Here is a 19,856-nt window from a genome sequence, read left to right on the forward strand (position 1 = left end):
AAACTTGAAGTTCAACTCAACCTTAGAAGTTTTTTTTAACTAATACAGGTTGTTACTAAAAGTTGCTTAACAGCAAGCATAAAAAATGTGTTTAAATAAGAAATAACATAACAAAAGTCAGTTTCAGTTAGTACTTTACTTGTAATAGCTTTTCCAAACTTGGTGGTGGTCTGCTTGGTGTTATCTGGGAAGCTGGCTCAAAGACTGCTGAATGAATTAACTGTTTTCTGTAGAAATAATAAAAAATGGGCTTAAGTTGTTTTGGACTGAATGCTGTGCATAAAATAGCCACTAAATAATAACTTAGCTCATTTTTTATTATGACTTAAGGGTATTATTTTAAATATAATTTTAAGTAGAACAACAAAAACACATAGTTGTCATCTTGATGTTGTTATCAGAATGTCGTGGATTAACGTGAGACCTAGAGATGATTCCAAGCTGCTGGCTGGGACTGTGCCTTATGTAGCACTCAGTGCTGTTTTGATTACCGAGGTCAACTGGCAAAAGCATCCTTGATGATGTAACTCACCTGAAATCTGCTACTGCAAATTTTTGTATACAGCCTCAGTAGTTTTCCACTAGCAGAAAGACGGTGTAATTGAGTTGATGATAGTGTATCATATCAAATGTGACTTGATATGATGGTGAACAAATGCATGCATTGAACTGTTAGCAGATTTTGTTATATACTTAGAATAGCTCATCCCAGGAACTTGGTGGAAACATGTCTGTTTTGCACTCTGCTGTGGAAAGCACGTCTTTAACCAAGGAAATGTGCTCAGCTCTGCAAGTCATAAATTGTGCTGTAGTGCAATCTCAGGCAGTAGCTCAAGTTAATATTCAGTTGTTGCGTTATAGGGTAGCACTCTTAGCTGCTCGTTGCAAAGTGTTCCCCACACCCTGTGTTAGAAAAGAAAAAGAATATCCCCTTCCCACAATACTAGAATTTGCAGTGTTGTGTTAACTTACAGAGATGAACATAAATTAACTGACCAAAAATATATCAGCCTTGAGTACTCTCTTGGTTTTCTGGGCTGTCCATGCTTGAACAATTAGTTTTTTAGTTTACTTTTAACTTTCTTACATGTGCTCAAACACACAGGAGTATTTTTTAGTGTGAAAGCGGGGAAGACAACTTTAAAGCTGGCCAGCTAACCTTAATCTTGTCGTGCTATTGTCTCAGTTATCAGTGTTCAGTTGAACTGCTAATGGTATTCATTGCTGCTGCTTAGCAGATTTGAGATCATCTCTAGAGGGGGGGAAAAAAGAAATCCTTTCAAGGTTCAGCTCTTCCCAGGATGAATTATGTCACAGGTAATGGAACAGACAGCTGGGAAGTAAGGAAATCTTGAACCAACTGCTCTAGATTTACAGCTGTGAAATGCTTTGAGGGGTCTTAAGTCATGCATGTTTTTTGGCAGGTGAAAGGGAGTGTTGGGAGCAGTAGTAGGGAAAACTGTTTTGTTAGCTGATCGCCTTACAATCTGGAATGATAAACAAAAAAATGGGAGAGCATAGTAATTTCTTGCAGTCAAAATAGAAGGCTGTTGCACTTAAATATACGTATTTGCTATTTCTTTAATGAGATCTTAGCAGGATGTGTTTTTCTAAGTGCTGTGTTCTTCATTAGTCTTCAACTAAGAGTACGTTTGAACTTGTGTTATTCTTTGTGCTGTGTAATAATTCAGTGTAATGAACAGTGATGGAGGAGGTGTCAAGTTACTGTAACTACCTACCTTATATTTCTAAATGCAATTCTTGTATTTGTTGTGGTGAGTCAATATTAGTTTCAGTACTTCTCTTTTTAATGTAAGAACGGTGCTTTCAACATCACAGTGCAGTTGTCAGGATCTGTGTTGGGTTAGATTTAGACTTACCATTGTTTGTAGTGATCATCCACTGGTTTTCACAAGATAGTGCATGCTTTTTCCATGCAAATGGTGGCTGGCAGGAAAGCAGCTCTAAGGCCTGTGCTTTTTGGCAGCGAGAGACTTGGTGGAACTAAATAGTTGCAGCACAACGACTAAAACTGTGCAGAATTTCTTAGGTTTGGGGTGATTATGCTATTATGTGAATAAAATATGACGTTTCTATTTATCTCTAAAGTGTTGATGACATGTCATTTATTTTTTATACTGATCTATTGAAATCAGTCAGACATGGTAGGCTACAGCAGGAGGTTTAATGGCCAGATCATGTTTCTCAGACTTAGTATGACTTGTCACCGTTTCTGTCCATTGACTTCATTCAATAACGGTAAAATGAAGTGACTGCTATTGCTCAGGATGATATAAAGAGAGATTACTTGGCATATCTAAAAATTGATTGTTGTTAATTAATGGAAATGGTTTTAACTCATTATACTGGTTTTCTAATCAGTTATTGGATGGAGTGGAACTTAGAGTTGTCAGACATTTTTAATATTTCCAGGTTCTAATTTGAAGGAAGTCTCATCAAGGGGAAATGAATATGCTGCTTATTTAGCGTTAGGAAGTTGAATAGACTCCTTGTCACTAGATAATGAAATCCTGCTGGCTTTTTACTTACTTGTGTTGCAAGGTTTTGGTTCTCACTGGCAGAGCTCCCCCTCCCTATCTTCTTCAGGCTGATGGGATCTGGTAGTGCCGCACTAGGGTCTTCTCCCTTAGACTCTTCTTGGTGTGATAAAGCCAATTGGGAAGCTTACAAAATTAACTTGATGAAATAAACTGTCGTCAGTTTAGAAAAATAGTTGGTTTTGATCCAGCTGTTTGGAGTAAGTTCAGGGCTTTACTTCTTCTTTACTTTACTTCAAGCTCTGTTGAGTGTTCTGGGAAATGATCTGTGTGGCTTTCTTCATACTGAAGACTAGAATGTGTGTAAACAAACACTTAAAGAAACAAAGCTAGAGGCACTGAATTCTAATGTCTGTTAGTTGAGTAAGTCGCTATACATCACACTGCACAGTGCATGTCCTGTAGGTGGCTTTCACCTTATTGCATATTGTTTATTTTCTATTAGTGAGTTTGATTTTTCACATAAATGAGATGCTTCTCTGAAAACCAGCTGAACTGATTCTGAAACTCTCTTTGTTTCTGTCTAGCTGAAACAGGTCATTTCAGGAGCCCTTATGAAGGGCTGAGGTACTAAGTTAACATGCTCATGCTGGTTGTTTTTGGAGCCTTCATCTCTTTTTATAGCAACCTACACAAATATTGTAGGCAGTGCTCTTTGTATTGAAATGCAGTGTATAGCCCTTAAAGGAGATTCTTAGTAAAAAGTCTGAGGGATGAATTCACACATTTGTGGGGAATAATTGAAGGTAAAGTGACTTTGCAGTGATTTATGCACCTTGAAGAGGAAGCTGTTTATTAGGTAGCAGTATGATCTTGTTACCTAGCAGCTAGCAGTAATGAAGTTCAAAACGAATTTGTCATGATTGTTGGATGCTCTAATTTCTTTTTACAAATGGGCCTTTTGTGACAGACAAATGTTAAACTGTTCCTGCTGATGTTATGAGCTTATGGACTGTGTAGCAGTATCCTTGGTGTGCAGGGTTATAGCGTTCTCCCTGCTTCTGGAAAGGTCTGTTGTGGTTCTAGGGAAGCACTTTGTTCATTTGTAAACACGGTATTAGTAAGCGAGGGGTTAAAATTAAGAGGCCTATTCTTGGCAGAATTACAATATAGAACATATTACAGCTCTGTACATATATACAACTCTTTAAAGCTTTTTTTTTTTTTGTAAGAACATCATGTCATCAAGTAAGTCTTAATGAGTAAGTGCTTTTTCTAATCTCTGGGCTGTTCTTGAGCCAGGTAATGGATAGCTAACTGCCTTTGTTGTGTACAAATCAGGATGTTAATGACAGTGAGTTGTGGGTTTGTCACTAAAATGATGTTGCTGTGGAAATGCCCACAAGAATTATCGAGCATTGAGCAGCATATCTCAGGCACAATCCAGTGTTGCTAATCCAAAGTGGGCAATGCTTGAAAACCTACTGAATGTGTTCATGTGTCTTGTCCCTTCAGCTCTGTAGTTGCCTTTCTTTTCATTCATGGCTTTGTTGACTGCTTTAGGTCCTTGCTTAGCCACTGGGTTCAGACTCCAGACAAGAGTTGGACTGCAGGCTAAAGCTAGGCTTAGCCCCGCAGATAATGCAGAGAAGAAAGTCTATCTCAAAGCTTAGTGGAAAGCAGAGGCGCATCAAATGGCTGATGTCCACCAGCAGACCTTGCTGTAGACAAAACATTAATTTTAAATGTTGATAAATGAGTTTTTAAAGCTTAACTGGTACAGCATTTTCACAGAAGATTAAGCTAGTCCCCCAGGATATTTCAATCAATAGGATGTACTGTGGAACTTGCATTTAAGTGTTTTCTGATACAACAATGTCGCTATAAAGAAGCTGTTTTCTGCCCTTTCTGTATCAAGTTAGAGTTGCAGGGTAATTAGGAGTAGAGTTTAGAAAAAAGATTTGATCCAGGATGAATTATTTTATATCCAGAGGTAACTGTAACTCTGAATGTAATCTGTGTGCAGCTTTGCTGCTGCTTGTAGTGAGGGTGCAGTTACTGACTGGTATAGATCTGTAGGATGCCTACTAGGCAGATGAGTTTGCATCTCACACAAGTCCGGCTTGTTCTGTGGGAAGGGTCAGTGACATTAGTACCCTGTGGTATGTTCAGAACTCATGTGCTGTGGAGTTGCCGTTGTGCAGATGTACTTGTATAGACTTGTTTTACAAACTTGGGCTGAATTCTTATTTTGACCTCTCTAAGTTATTCCTTAATGTTGAAGCACAGCTGATATTCAACTCTACTCATATCTTAAGTAATGCTCAATTATTAGGTAGGAATTAACACAGTTAATGTACCTAGACTATATAGAGCACCCAGTGCCAACATACAGGTTATGAGTTGTCATATGAGATGTCATCCTTACTTGTTCAGTTTAATATTAAGCAGTACAACACCGAGTGTTCTGTGTGCTTCCCTATGGTATGATAAATGCTGCAATTGATTGTTGCTTTACCTGCTTGCAGACTGGCTTATGAATAACACAGAATGGATGGAGCTCATTTTTGAGGAGGATAGGCTGAGAATTCTAGGACTGAAGAAATAATTTATCTGTTTTTTAACTGTAGGGAAGTAAACTGTATACTGTACTCATCTGCCTTCTTTTATTCCTCTTTAGGGATCATGAACCCTCAGATACAAGGACAGGTGTGTGAAGAAAGGTATTGAACCCTTCAGCAAAACTCACAGAGGGCAAAAAGTGGAGTCCTTATTGCAGTTAGCATCTGTCTGCACTGGTATAAGTCAGGTATGTGATCTCAGGGTTTCAGTAAATGAATGACATTTGTATCACTTTGTTTTCCAATGAACTGCCTAATCATTAAGTTGATCAGGAAGTTCTTAGAAATAGTTATGTGTGCGTTTATAAATGTGTTAATATTTTGAGCTTACATACAACTGCAGAAGGTAGGCATTACGAAGAGGTGTAGATTGGTTTTAATATTGACATTTATTTTGTTTATAATACCATAAAACATGTTCTGGTTGGGAAATGCAAGTTATGTTTATTTCCTATCCAAGGGTATGTGTCTATCATTGATTCCCACAATACCTTTTGGTGGTTCTTTCTCTCTGGAGTTATGTTACTTTACTAATCTTTATAGGAAAACAGACTTTGTTAATACCTTTTCTGGTTGTTCTTATGGAGGCAGAGGTGTGTTTGTGCTGAAGGTGGCTTGTTTAAGTTTCAAAGGGAACCTGTTACAGGCAGTTTTTAAGGCAAAACAGTTACTTAAAATGATGTGGCAGATGAAGACTAAAACTAAAGGTTAAGTTGTTGGAATGTGTTTTCACTTCCATTTAAGTTTATTCTATGTAGTTTTTTTCCCCACGAGGTTTGTAATAAACACTTGTGCTTACAGAAGGAAGTGACTCATATGAGGTTTTCGATGCACTTGATCTGCCTTGTAGGAGTGTCAGAAGGAAAAGTGTCTTTTCATTAAACATTTGTAGCTATTCAGTAGTTCTATTGAATTCATATATTTTTTTTTTTTTTACTATTGGTTTTATGTTGGTTTTGTTCAAGATGTAAGGTGGACTTGAAGAGCCTAGGTTAAATACTGTGGAAATGCCTGCCTCAAAGACAATGTTATACAAGTGAGGGCTGCGTTTGGTTTCTGTCTGTAGTGGCAATCTCTAAATACATCAGTATGAAGCGAAGCTCTTCTGCTAGAACACCTGAAAAATAATTATATGCCACACTCTGCTTGTGACTTTGCTTCTGTGGGCAGTACACTTGCATTGCGCTTTGAGGACTGCTTAGGAAACCTCAGTGGTTTTAGAGTGGGTTTTATTGGTTAAGTTTTAAGCTCTACTTAGTTTTGTGTCTTTAAAATGGGCATTTCCTAACCTTTGTGTGTATTTCTAATGCAGGGACTCCTTTATAGAAAATAGTTCTGAAATGTTTCCTCTTTGCACTAAGCATCAATTCCTAGCTATAAGCTGGCATATACTTTGTGAGGGGCGGTACATGAGAGCTTCTCTATGTTACTTAGTTCAAGTACAAAATCAGTTTTGCTGTGCAGTCAGTTGCCCTAATGATCACTTATGGTGCAGAAACAATCAGGTTAATGTTGTACCACATGGATTACTGCTCTTGCTCTGCTGCTGGAAATGTTGTTTTTCTGTGATGGACACAGCTCTTGTTTGTGAGCCATCCTTTCTCTGTGCTTTTGTAGTTTGCTTCAGTGCAATTGAGAAAGGAAAAAAAAATTATATAGGAAAAAAAGAAATACAAAAACCAATGACAACACAGTGAATTGTCACTTGAAGTACACTGAGATAGAAATGGAGTTAATTCATTACTGTTGAATAACGATGGTTTGGCTTACCTGCCTCACACCAGTTAACTGAATCAAGTTTCTTTTAAAAAGTCATTAAGCTACAAAGAGTCCAAGTCAAAACTACTGGAGGACAGATTTCCTTTGAAAATTACCTTTTTTTATGTGCTATTGCAATTAACATTTCTATACCTAAACACGTTCAGTTTTTCATGTATATTCTTAGCTTAGAAACTATGATCTGCCATGTGGGCCTTCATCACAGACTAATTTGTGGTTTATGTGCTCTCCATTAGAGTGGATAATCAGGCACTTTATTAGGTTTACATGTGTTGCTAATAGTAAAATACTCAGTGTTGAGCAGTAACATTGTGAATAAATGCGTGTATGTATAAAGAGTATTTTAAATGCTGTGCTGAAATTGTGTTGGGTAAGGTTTTGGGGGACCTTATAGTCTTTAATACTAAGTTTTCAAACTACTACAAAAATGAATTGGAATGTTACAGCTGTGAGTGGGTACTGCAGAGGATAATACAAGTCATTTTCAGCTTGGCTTTCTGTGTTTTCCTTTCCTATTAATGTGCTGTTGGTATTGACACTAGAGGCAAATGCTTTGCAGATAAGAGCCTATTACATATAGTGCTGCAGCAGGCAGATTCCAGGACAGATCTGGTTGGGAAACAGCACCTTTGCTGTGGACAAACCCAAACTGTGTGACTCATGCAATAGGGCTGGAGGTAGGTCTCAGTAATTACGCAGTTATTTTCCCTATAGTGGAATCCTTGGTAGTAGGGCTGCATCAGATTTTGGTGTTGATTTCCTATTGGGGTGTGTTTACGTTGGTGTCTGTGCAAGCTGCTGTGTGGACATGAAATTGTTCTATTGGTTTGAGGATTAATGGTGTTAAATTAGCTCAGTCATTTACTGCTCATTTTATTGAGGTTCAAGCTGTTTAGACTGTTGCAGTTAATATAAGCAGCCCTCAGCGTTGCTAGTTAAATGCAAGTTACTCATCAGGGATCCAGAGTTCATTACTGAAAGGAATAAGGCAACTTTACTTTGTGATAAAGTTGAATTTGGTGGGAATACTCCATTCCCTGTGTTATTTTAGAGGCAAAAATGGTTGAAGGTGGATTGAACAAGTGCATCATCAAGCCAGTGGAAGCGCAGGTGATTAAAAGTTGCCTTCTGGACTTCAATTTGATTAAATACTGTCTTCTAATCATTAGATTTTAACCTTTTTCTTTCATTAAAGGGGATGTCAAGTGTTAAGAGCGTAGTTTCTGCTTAATTACTAAACCTACTGCAGAAAATATTGCTGCAGAATTGTCACCTGTTGTTGTTCCTCAATCTATTAGCTGTTGCACATAGACATAAATTAGAAGGGTTTTCTTACAGCATCACCTAATTCTGACACTAACATAGAGCTATTTGATGAAGAAACAACATTTGGGCTTAAGAAATTGCTGAAAGGCTGCTCCCTTCCCTAACCGCTTCCATTTAGGATATGTTTTAGAATCATGGTAGGTTCTGTTATAGAGTAGGCTTGACTTCACTTAAAATGTTAGAAAAAGAAAACTATCGTGTAGTGAATTTTTGTAGCTTAGTCTAACTAGTTAAGGCTGTGAGTACTGCACTGTGTCAGTCTTAACACCAAAAGTAAGCATAGTTTGTGTCCCACTGTCAGTCAGCTGTAGAGTTGGGTCATAGTTTCCATGACTTGGAGGTTTGGAGTCTGCTTTTCTTAACCTTTAGTTGTCACAGTGCTTTCTGGTTTAAATACATATTACACAACTACTGGTGGAGGAAATCAGAGTTGTTGTATGCCAAAATATTCTCATCCTTTTCACACAGTCAAGATGCAGCTGTTGGGAACCGTGGAGGAAATATCACAAGTGCAGTTAAGATGAATGGTTGGTTACTAAACTTGTAAAGCAAAAGATAGTTTTATGATCAAAAGGTTTTAAATTGTCCCAATTAATTAGTTATGTTTTGAGATTAGAAGCAATAATAAAAATACAAGTTTTGCTTGATTTTACATACAAGAAAGTTTTGCTTTTAAAGTAAGGTAAAATTATGCCTGTTATTATTTGTTTTAGTTAGGTTTATTTAGTACTCTGTAAACTTACAGGGAACTACAGAGAATGAGATCAGCTGATCTCATCAACTGCAGCAAAATAACAGAGCTTGCTCCTTTAGGGTGTCTACCAGGAGATTAATGCAATGACTGCAGATGAACTGCTTGTACTAGAGTTACACAAGCTTGTCAGTCAGTGCTTAAATGGTGTGTTACAGCTTATCCTTTCCTTGAAGAGAAATTCTTCACTGTGCCAAGGAACAGCCCATCATTTGTGTGCCCCGAGGCCTTCTTTACTTTAAGGCTGAAGCAGGATAACCTCGATTTGGCTCTTGGAACAGCACTGAGTTTCATCAAAAGTGGACTAGATGTGTAACTGGCAACAAGGATTTGAAGGAGGCTGACTCTAACTGGAAATGGTTTGACACAGTGAGCCGAGCCATTGTCTCCCTGGTGTTTGAGCCTGGATGGAAATTGTGTATGCTTGTGCCAAGCCAAGCAGATGTCCTTTGCATGCGGTTAATTAGTGCTGTGTCAAGGCCCAGCTGAGATCTCAGCAGCATGTTCTGGCTCTGAAACAACATGGTGTTCTCCATGTTTGTGTGACTGGCTCAGAGTATTAGAAATTTGTTGTTGTGCCTGCTAATAGTATGTTGTTCTGCCAGCCTGACTGAAATTGACTTCTACAAGATTGATGTGGTAGTAGACAGTTTAACTAATCAAAGCCAAAATTTCTCAAGATTCTAAGGTTAATAGAGCAGAAGAGATGTTCTGGGGTAGCCAGAATGGCTTTGATGCAGCAGATCCAACTGACAGTCAGCTCTTGTGGGCTCCTTGTTTGCCTGTCAGTGTTAAAATACAGTGTGCGATGGAGGTGGTCCACCTATATTATGGAGTTGCCATCAGGCAATGCCTGGCTGAGTGATTACGTGTAACTAGAAGTAAACCTTAGTACTGACTGACTTGTGGAGAAGGAACAAGGCTTGAAGAAGAACACTAGTATTTTAGCCAGCATTTCTGTGTAATGTGTGTTCTTCATCGAATCCCTCATGTATGTTTACAAAAGTTCAAGGGAATTGTGCTGTTACTGTAACTTCCAGTTTGAGTTGTGGCTTGTAGTGGGTATCCAAAGCTAGTTAGTCATGTTGTAGCAAGTTGCCCTACTATTGACTCTAAATATAACCCCAGAGTATTTCAGTTTTGTGGTAATTGTCCTCAAGTCAGTTATGTCCACTGCTACAGAATGTTTTTGGTTTTTTTTTTTGTTCATGCCAAAATGTACTTAGAAAAGCATACAGTTAACTCAAGACACAAAATTGTTGTATCTTGGGAAGCCATGTCTGAAAGCAATGCTTGCCATTTCTCGCATCAGTTATGGCTCCTCTTTCTTGGTAAGATTCCGGTTGGATTGCAGGGCAGAGGAAGCTGAGTTCTAAGAAAGCTAGAATTCATACTGGACTTGACTTCTGTCATAGAAAGATGTAATGAGATGCGATTTATTACTGTTTTAACACAAATAATAGAGTTTCACAGCATATACTTAGTGGAGATGTTTATTCTGTGCTACTGAGGAAAGTCATGTCAGAATGCCTTCAAAATTTCCTTCTATTTCTACAATGAGTCAGCTGTGGGTAGCTCACATGGCAGGGTGTAGATTTTGGTTTATCACTAGGCCCTCCCTGAAATAGCTGACTAGTGTGATATTGTGTGCACAGGGTGTGTTCTGTGCTTGTCTGTGCATGAATATTGACAGCTTTTCGGTGAAATAACTCACTTAGATTACTTTGATAATAAAGTATATTATCTTATATTATATTATATTATATTATAGATAATATATTATCTATTAATTAATATTATAGTATATTATATTATATTATAAAGTAAGATAAATTTGAATATGGTAGCTCCTTCAGTTGCACTTAAATCTGAACATAGAAGTTTCAGTCACTGAACACTTGAGAGGAGGATGAGATGGAGCAGTAGTTGGTGATTCTCCATTAAATTTAGATTAAAATCGTAGTGCTATGCTCATTTTTTCATGGACTTATTTTGTCAGAATAAGTTAGCTACTCATCACTTGATGGTTTTCTGGAGTTGCTGGACTGTGTTGATGAGAAGCTCTGGAGTGCCATTCTTACCTTAGGGGGTGTTCATGCATGGCTAAGATACAGGGGAAAAAAGCACCAGGTAGCTTAAGCCTGGTAATATAATAGCAAAAGGGGTGGGTGAGAGGTAAGAGTAACTAAATAAGATAAGCAGTTGATGGTTAGAAGGGGAAGACAGTAGAAGCTGAACAGCTGAGTGGGAGTTCTAGATTTCTACTGAGAGCTGAAGAGCAGTTGAGAGTAGAGAGTTGAGGTGTTAGATGGTGGCATTAGCAAAGCCTTGCAGGAAAGTTTGATGTGTGAGATTGAAGACTAAGTATTATGTTGAATGATGCTTTATTTCAAATGGAGGTGTTACTGTAACAGTTAATGTAAAAGCAAGCCCTACTGGTACTTTAAAATATAACTGAATAGCTCTATATTGTCAAACACATTTCAATGAATACAGATAATTATTGCCAGAGCTGCAGCTGAGTAACTTGCTATGTAGCACTGAGGTTGAATCTCTAAGAGCTTGTTTCAGTATGTGAGAGAACACTGAGAATGCGAATGACCTATCTAGGCAAAGAAATCTTGTTCTTCCTCAGTCTGACTTTCTTGTCAAGAAATTGTGTTCTTTTCTAGGAGCTTTTATTTTCCTTTGTGTTTCGTTTTTCTATTTGGTATATATGTAAGTTGGGGAAAGGTCACTGTAGCAAAATTGACACTTTGCATAGTTGCATCTTGGTTTATTTCTTGAATAAAAAATTGTCCAGTTAGGTTTCTCATTATGAATGATAAGTTTAAGCAGGACTCTGTGATATAGCATGTTTGAAAGCCATTCACTGTTTTCATAAGACAGGAGCCATTTGTAAGAGACAAAGGTAACAAAAGTAGTATTGTCTTATAGATACAGGACATGTTTTACTTTTGAGACTGGTCTTTTTTTATAGAACAGCTCAAGTATAAATGTGTGAAACTGAGGGGAAATCTGAATGAGTGAAACAAAACTACATCTGCTAAAAGATGTTGGCACTTATAGTTAAGTATTAAGACAGATGATTCAGAAAGTCAAGGAAAAAAAGAGGAAGATGATGAGCTTGACTTCTTTGTTCCCTAAAACAGGCTTTTCAGTTGTGAAGTAGTTTAAAAGGACAACTCTATATCAGTGTTTATTCTCTAGCGTAGTTGCTCTGGAAGCCAGTACTGAAAACCATCACCAAAGATTTAGTAAAGACAAACAGAGTAAAGCATGTATCAGTGGTTACCTTGAAGATATTATTTAGAGCTGCTCACCAAAAGGGAAGTAGAACAGAAGATAAAATAAACCTTTGGTTTTTTTTGGCTTGATCTCAGTCTGGCACTTAATAAAACAGTCCTGTTGTATGATGTTTTAAGGTCTAGCCATGCTATCCACACAAATGGAATGTTTGAGGTCAGGAGCGATATGGTGCAGTCTTAGTCCAAGCTCCTCCTGCTCATTGCAGGAGCGGGAGGTCACATAAGGTTGTTCAGGCATTGAGTCTTGAAGGCCAGCAACTTCTCTGAGCAGTGTGTTGTTAACCATTTTCATGGTCTTTAAACATATGTAGTCAAAACATTTGTTGTTCCTTGATTCTGCTAGACTGCAAGTACCTGGTAAGTCACAGTCAACTTGCTGTCTGGATGCTTCCTCAATATGTGTATTTAGATATAGCTGTATGTAGGTATAGTATGTATTTGTATATATCACTAGACCTTATTAACTACAGATTGACTGTATGAGCTGGACTCTAAGAAAACAAGTTTTGAGGGCTTAAAAAAATGTACGTACAGACAGGTAGGGAAGGAGTTGGATGTTTGGTCAGAGATGAAGTTGCATGTGATCTGTAACATCCACATAAAAATGTAGAGCCACCTGAAATAAACCATGGAACTATAGATGTGAGCCTCAAGCAGTGAGAAAAATATCCGCAGGTCGTTTAATTCTTTATGTTGTTGTGGTGCATTTTGTCATTGCTTCTTTTACCTTTGAGTGCACTGACCAGAACGGATATGTTTCTAATGTGTGATACCTGTCCCAAAGCTACGTGGAAAACAACCTCCAGCTACTGAGATTGCTGTTCTGACCTTGCACTGCAGATGATTTTGCATGTCCTTCCTATTTAAAATCAAGCATGACTGTAGTTTTATATCACTTCCTCTGCACCTTTGTTGCCCTGTGATGTTGTCTGTGAAAGCAAAAAGACAATGTGGCAATACCGGACAAATGCTGAGAAAATAAAATTGAATTAGCTTCTCACTGTTATAGATTGTCTTCAGCTTTCAGCCAATTCACAGCTCCAATATTGATTTTTGTCTTTTTTTCCCAACAGAGGGTTCTAAGGATTGAATGGGGATTTTATTTTTTTTTTTTGTAAAGAAATGAAGATGGTAGAGGCTTCTCATTTTTTTGTGGTGTTCTTTGTCATACTCTTGGTCATACTTTTCAGGTCATTGTGCTTATCTGTTAATCATACAGATGATGGAGATGATGTTCAGAGTGTTTTCTGCAAACCCAATTTGTCCAGTTTAGGTCTCGGTTGATGGAAGAATCTCGAGAGAATTGTCACCACCAGTTGCTTCAGAAGGGAAAGCTATTGTATAAGTAGAGAATTGTTTGCAGAGAAAAATCACTCAGACCAAGACAGAACACATGAGATAATCAACTTGAGCCTTAGTTTATTCTACTACTGGGAAAAATGAGTTGGCACCTTTTCCTAAACACTTGCTTTATTCCTTCATTACTTCTGTGAAATACTAATCCTTGTGTTCAGGCTGCATTTCCTATTTCTGCGTGTTAGACACTTTCCAAGAAAGTTTGAACATGTGTGTGTTTACAGTTGTTGAAAGCTGAACCTGGGAGTAAAACTAGCTAAACAATTTTTTTCAAACCCAGCGGCATGTGAAATTTTTTCCTTCAGCTTTCCACACATCCATCTGTATGAATGTATCTGCAGACTCTCATGGATTTGAACTTGACATCATCTAATATGTCTACGGAGAAACTTTGCATAGCTTATTTCTTTGATTTTTTCTTAATAAACAGGCATTGCATTTTATAAAAAAAAAGATACCTTACAGTTAAATTACAACAAAGTAGTAGTGATGATAACAAACGTGTTTGGGGTCAATTTACTTAATTATACTTCTGAATTGCCTTTTTAATCTAGCACACTACAGGTTGTTTTGTCACTGATGACTATACTATGTTAAGAATCCATGCATTTGTTGAGTGAGTAAGAGGAAGAGCCCTTGATATGTACACTGCTTACAAATCCCTACCTTTCCAGTTTTTGGTAGAGGTCATCTCCTTCATGAGAATTAATAGAAACCAATCTAGTTAAAAATGAGTGCATGTGACTTCTGCTTACAAGTTGGTTTCAATCCAGTTGCTTGCCACTTTAATTCAGCCCTCGCTTCTGCTTTGTGGTACGCAATTATTTCTCATCTGAGCCCCCGTGGCCAGTGTAGACTTTGAAAATAATCAGACAGAACAGTGTGCAATTTGAGGTCCTGACAACAAGTACAGAAATGTTGTTTTATGCTTGAGGGAACTGTGCACAGACCATCTGCTGCCTTGGTAATTCCCCTGATGCCTGTCAAAGTGTGTATGCATGAGAAAGCAGGGGATGGAAACAGAGGTATTATCAAGTTGCTTTGTACAAGAGCCTGAGAATCCCCAGCATCTCTGGTAGGCATCGCTTTGATGAACACAGCCATGTGAAGTAATTCAAGTTCACCTACTGCATGTAGTCCCTTTGGGAACAATCCCACAATGCATTTTATTATTAATATTATAAAAGCATTATGTATTACGTGCAGTCTGATTTAGATGAATGTGATAATATCTTCCATGACTTAACACTATTTTACTTACTACTGAAAAATATATTAACTGAAAATCTGGTTGTGTTCTTTGCCTTTTGTGCTTTAATGTTTCAAGAAGATCTATGTAAGGATGAGCTTGATCTGCTTATACACTTAGGCCGTGCCCATTTTCTCTTTTGCCCGTAAGGTAAGAAAATGACTGTGTCCACAGAACCTAAGAACTGTATTAATGTTTTGCCTAAGAGATCTCCCACATTTTAACCATGAAAAACAGATATGTGGAATTTAATTAAAAGTATAGAAGCTTTCCATCAGGATTATATTCTACAAGAAAGACAAATAAGTCAGATTCCTTTTAAAGTACCCACAACTTTTAACGCTTGGCATTATTACTTTGACGTGAGTGTTAGAATTGAGCCTAAAATGTACTGCCATTATCTAAACATCAAGAAATAATCCTATATGCTCTACACAGCTCACATGCAAAAGCCCAAGCATTATTAAGGCAAGGAATCAAGAGTTGAAAATAATCCCTTGTGCACACATGCTGAGATAAGGACTTTAAAGCTTTTGCGTGTTACTTGGTGAACAGATATGAACAGGGCATTATGTAGGAAAGCTCCCTTATTGGGGTCTGAGGTGAGGAGAAAAACCAAGATGCATCTTGAAGACAAAAAAGAATATCCTCTTTTGGGTGTATTTGATCTTTGATCTGGGCCATTTCTTTCAGATATTTTCCTCTTTGTGACTTCATAGTGTGCTGATTCATGTCTGTAGAAGATGACCAATTTCTAATCCTCTGCTTGTTATTGATGTCTCTATAGTACTCAGGGAGGTTGTCCTTTCCTTTTGCTCTTAGTCCACATGCTCCAGGATGGTAATATTGCCATACAAGACAATTTGACTTGAAATGAGACATTTCTTGTGCTATTCCAGCAGCAGGTGCTTTGGAGGAATAACAATCCTGTACTGTTTTTAACATAATCAAAATAATGTCCTTTCAATTTTTATTGTTATAAATTGAAGAACAAACATGGTTTCTATGCCCTTTCCAAGACCTTGACATTTTTAAATACGTTTTTAGCAATTCAGTTTTAAGTATTCAATGCCAAAAAGAAAGAGGAGTCAGCTTGGCTTTTAAATTGCTTGCAGTGTTTTAAAGTAGAAAGAAATGCCTGCAAGTTTGCAGAAACAGAAGCGTCCTGTTAGATGCATGCTTCAGAACTACTGAATTTGAGACAAGGGAATAGTCAATAAAATGAGAGGGGAAGGAGGGTTTTCATTTCTCAAGGAAAGAAATAAGTAGTGAGAGAGTGTAATCAATAGACTCAGCGGGAATGCGGAAAGAAAAAGTTTTAAATAAAGTTCATTCAGATTTTTCCTCTTGGCTCACACTTCTGGGATTTCTTTTTGTGTTTTTCAGAGATAAGCACCCACCTTCTGAAGCCTGTATGGAACTAGAGGCCTTATTTTTTTTCAGTATTTAAAACTTGTTTTTCTTTGCAAAATACTATGTGATTAACTTGACAGGTCTCTTCAAAATTGAGTGACATCTGTGTTGTCCTAGTGTTTACACTTATGTGTTCTATTAGCTGGAAATATCCTTCATTTCTAGTCAAATTTTAATCAGCTGGACAAAAGCTCTCAACTGCTGAAGGATTATTCCTAAACCATGGCAGACTCCACTCTGTAGCTTTGCTTTCATCCCTTTTGTTGTAAGTACTGTTGAGTGAATCCTAAACTTCACAGAAGAAAAATAAAAATCCATGTTACCAACTTTTCCTTTGACTAAAACCCAGTTCTCTCCATACAGCAGTATTGAAATATTTTTCCCCCCTCAGCCTTCTAGCTGCTATAAAACTGAGGTAAATAATATTTTTTAGGGAAATATAATATTTTTAGGGAAAGTTGAGTGAAGTGAAATCTGCTCATCAGGTGTTTAACTCAAATCCCATGTTAGCATTATGGACTGCACTGCTGCTTTCTCCCCTTCTTAGAACAGTATCTTTTTACTTTAGCTCTAAGGCAACCTTGTCCCACAGCCTTGTAACCCAAGAAACAATCTTTCTCAAATTTTCTTGGGAAATGCTTGTCTCATATTTACTGAGTTTTGTCCCGCCTTGTTCTGCATGTAAGGCCATTTCATTCATGTTATGCTATTATCTAGTCCTTCATGCTAGCACTCCTATGGTTTTTTGAACTTCATGTTTCATCTGTAGTAAAGAACAGTCTCAAGGCAGACATTAATGAGCTGTGTTACTGAACTAGTTATTCACTTACCTGTACAGGTGTTCATTATGTATTTTGTATGCTTCCTTATTCCGTAGCTATTTAATCCATCTACATTTTAGCATCTTATCCATCAGTTTGCTATGTTGTTTGACTTAAAACTGTTTATGATATTTTCTCTCTGGTCATCAGCATTAGCTAATGCAAGGGAATAGTATGGTGCTGGATCAGATGTTCAAGATGGACATTAAGTTTTTTCACTAGAAGCCAGTGGGCATGTCCACAAGTCTGTCCTAAACTGGTTGGTTTAAATGCTTATGTTTTCAGATGCTCAGTGCATGTAGTTGATTCTAGCATAGTTTTTTTTCTTTTAGTCAGGTGTTTTAAGCCTGTTTTATTCTTCATGAGTTTCCATAAGAGTTAAATCACAGAGCTTTAACTCTGTGTTCAACAATCCTATTGACTTTGTTCTATCACATCTGTTTTTCATATAAGTAGTTAAGAGACTGTGTTAACAGAAATCTGGCTCTGTTATGTGTCCAAATATTAATCACATTATGAGAATATAAAGTACTTATAACCTATTCATTTTCTCTGGAGATAGCTTCTTCATACAAGATCTTGAAACAAAAGCTAATTTCTTATTGACAGCTCTCTTGTATTTGTCATATGCATGGTGAGAATCATAAACACAGTGGAGTTAAGTGTGTAGGACACTCTTTTACTGGTGATTGAAGGTGACTGAAAATCTGTTTTAAATGTGGATAGTGTATCTTAAAGAACAGCAGCAACAAAAAAGTAATTATTAGCCTGTAACAAGTATTGTTTACTACTGAAATGTAAGCGATACACGGACAAATCTTCTGTTAAGTAATTCTCTTCAAGCCTTGTTCAGTTTCTTTAGGTTCACGTGAACGTTCTTTTTCAAACCTGTCCTGATCTCTTTGGATAGTATCCCTTCCTTTTGTTTTATCTTCTACACGTTTGTTTTTGTTTTTTTTTTAAACTTCATCTTCAACTTAGTGTTCTATTGGACTCTTCCTTTTGTGTTCAGTTTGACATGCTGTGGGATATCAGCTGTCAAAATGGTGGCTGTACACAGTTTTGCAAATAAAAGTGGGAGAGTTGTTTTCTACTTCTGTTAACAACCTCTGAATGTAACTCTGAATTAAAAATAAGCAGGATTATTTACAGGATATATATATATAGCAATAGTAAAATTAAAGCAAGTAGGTATAGAATAATTTTTATTCCAAATGTGACTTAAAATTCGATGTGATGTTTATACAGCCAGGAGATATATAGTAATGTTTTTGTTCTTCAGTGGTCACATAGGATCAGTGACATGACTCAGATTTGAATAGACCATCTCATAACTATTGGGGATACTCCAGTATTTCACAATTAACTTTTGTTGTCCCAAAGATGCAAACATGGTTTTACACCAAGATTATTATCTCGTGAAGCTTGATGATGTAAGCTTTTGTCCAATACTGAAAGAGCTTGATCAACAGAACATGGATACTCTTAGAGAGAAGTAAGGGTTTTCTCACGTTACTCAGCTGAAATGCTCAGTAATTGTGAACTCAGTTTTCTGTTCTTCTAAAAAAGGGTTATTTGAACTTCTATTGCAAAACAGAACACCACAAGCAGATGATATTCATATTGCCTGTTTTGAACTTATCTACTAGATTACTAAATGGCTGTAAATACCACACAGTGTTAGTGCATGTGATGGAGCTGTTTTGTTTGTAAATGCTTAAATGTGCACATGAATATCTTTCTGTGATACCTGGTTTGCTTAACAGAGAACTGTACTGTGTAGTTCACTGTGGATGGGCAGGCAGGGACAAAGGTTGCAGTCTCTATGGTTATTTTGGTTCTTTGCTCAGTGTGCAGGTAAGATTTTGTGTGTGTGGGGGTGCTTATGAAAAATGTTGCCTGCAGTATCTCAGTTTACTACATGGACGTGCAAGTTGGGAGAAGATAATGGGAGTTGTAATCTTTATCTAGCACTCAGGAAACTATCTCATCTTATTGTGGAATGTGCACTCAAAGCACACCATCCAGTTTGAATTGGTGGTGATCAGTTTTTTCTAAGTAGTTACACAGTGGCAGCATGCTTTTGTGACAAGCCTGGTTAGTGCTGTCTTGCTGGAATAGCTCTTGTGCTCATGTCAGTTTTATGGTAAAAAATAAAACACCTCAATTATGAAACAAATCAGGCGGGGCTTAGTTTGCTTCATTCTCATCTGAAACTGCTACTACACTGGGTCATGGAGCTATATAATTGTTTTGTAAATTCCCCTCCAAAAGTATTTTAAATCTGTTAGTATTGTATAACTGCCCTTTCAAGGGCATCAGTAATCAATATAAATAAGAAATTGTAACTGGGAAGGCTGTGAGGAAGAGATGATGTTGTAAGACTAATGCAGCTATCTGTGGGAGTATTGGAAACATTGAACCTGGTTTTCTTGCAACCTTTAGGTTAGAGGAATTATTAGGGTTGGGTCCTGTAGTGGTTCCTGAACTAAGCAGAATCTTTAAGAGTTCTTGAAAGAGCAGCTATGATGGAGGTGAGTGCCAGGCTGGTCCCTGCTTTAGAGAAGAAACCCAAGGTGGAGTTGTGGATGCCCAGCAACATGCTGTGCAATTTTACTAAAGCAAGTGTGTGTGTATTTCTGTGTATTTATATGTTTAAGCGAGTATATTTGTGTTACACTGGATTTCATGTACTAGACACAAATGCTACAGTTTGCATAAGAATGTGTTCTTG

The 19,856-nt window shown here is 37.4% G+C and overlaps 1 long non-coding RNA gene across 9 annotated transcripts in view; it reads left to right on the forward strand.

Moving 5' to 3' along the window:
* LOC107316441 overlaps window positions 1-19,856 on the forward strand; it is a 311,291-nt gene that overhangs the window by 36,690 nt on the left and 254,745 nt on the right. For all 9 annotated transcript variants that reach the window (XR_001556346.2, XR_001556345.2, XR_004307965.1 and 6 more), the window contains exon 3: window positions 5,179-5,307. This is a non-coding gene — a long non-coding RNA (uncharacterized LOC107316441). The remainder of the gene's footprint in view (window positions 1-5,178; window positions 5,308-19,856) is intronic.

The sequence above is a fragment of the Coturnix japonica genome, chromosome 7 (genome assembly GCF_001577835.2).
Source record: "Coturnix japonica isolate 7356 chromosome 7, Coturnix japonica 2.1, whole genome shotgun sequence".
NCBI classification, from domain to species: domain Eukaryota; kingdom Metazoa; phylum Chordata; class Aves; order Galliformes; family Phasianidae; genus Coturnix; species Coturnix japonica.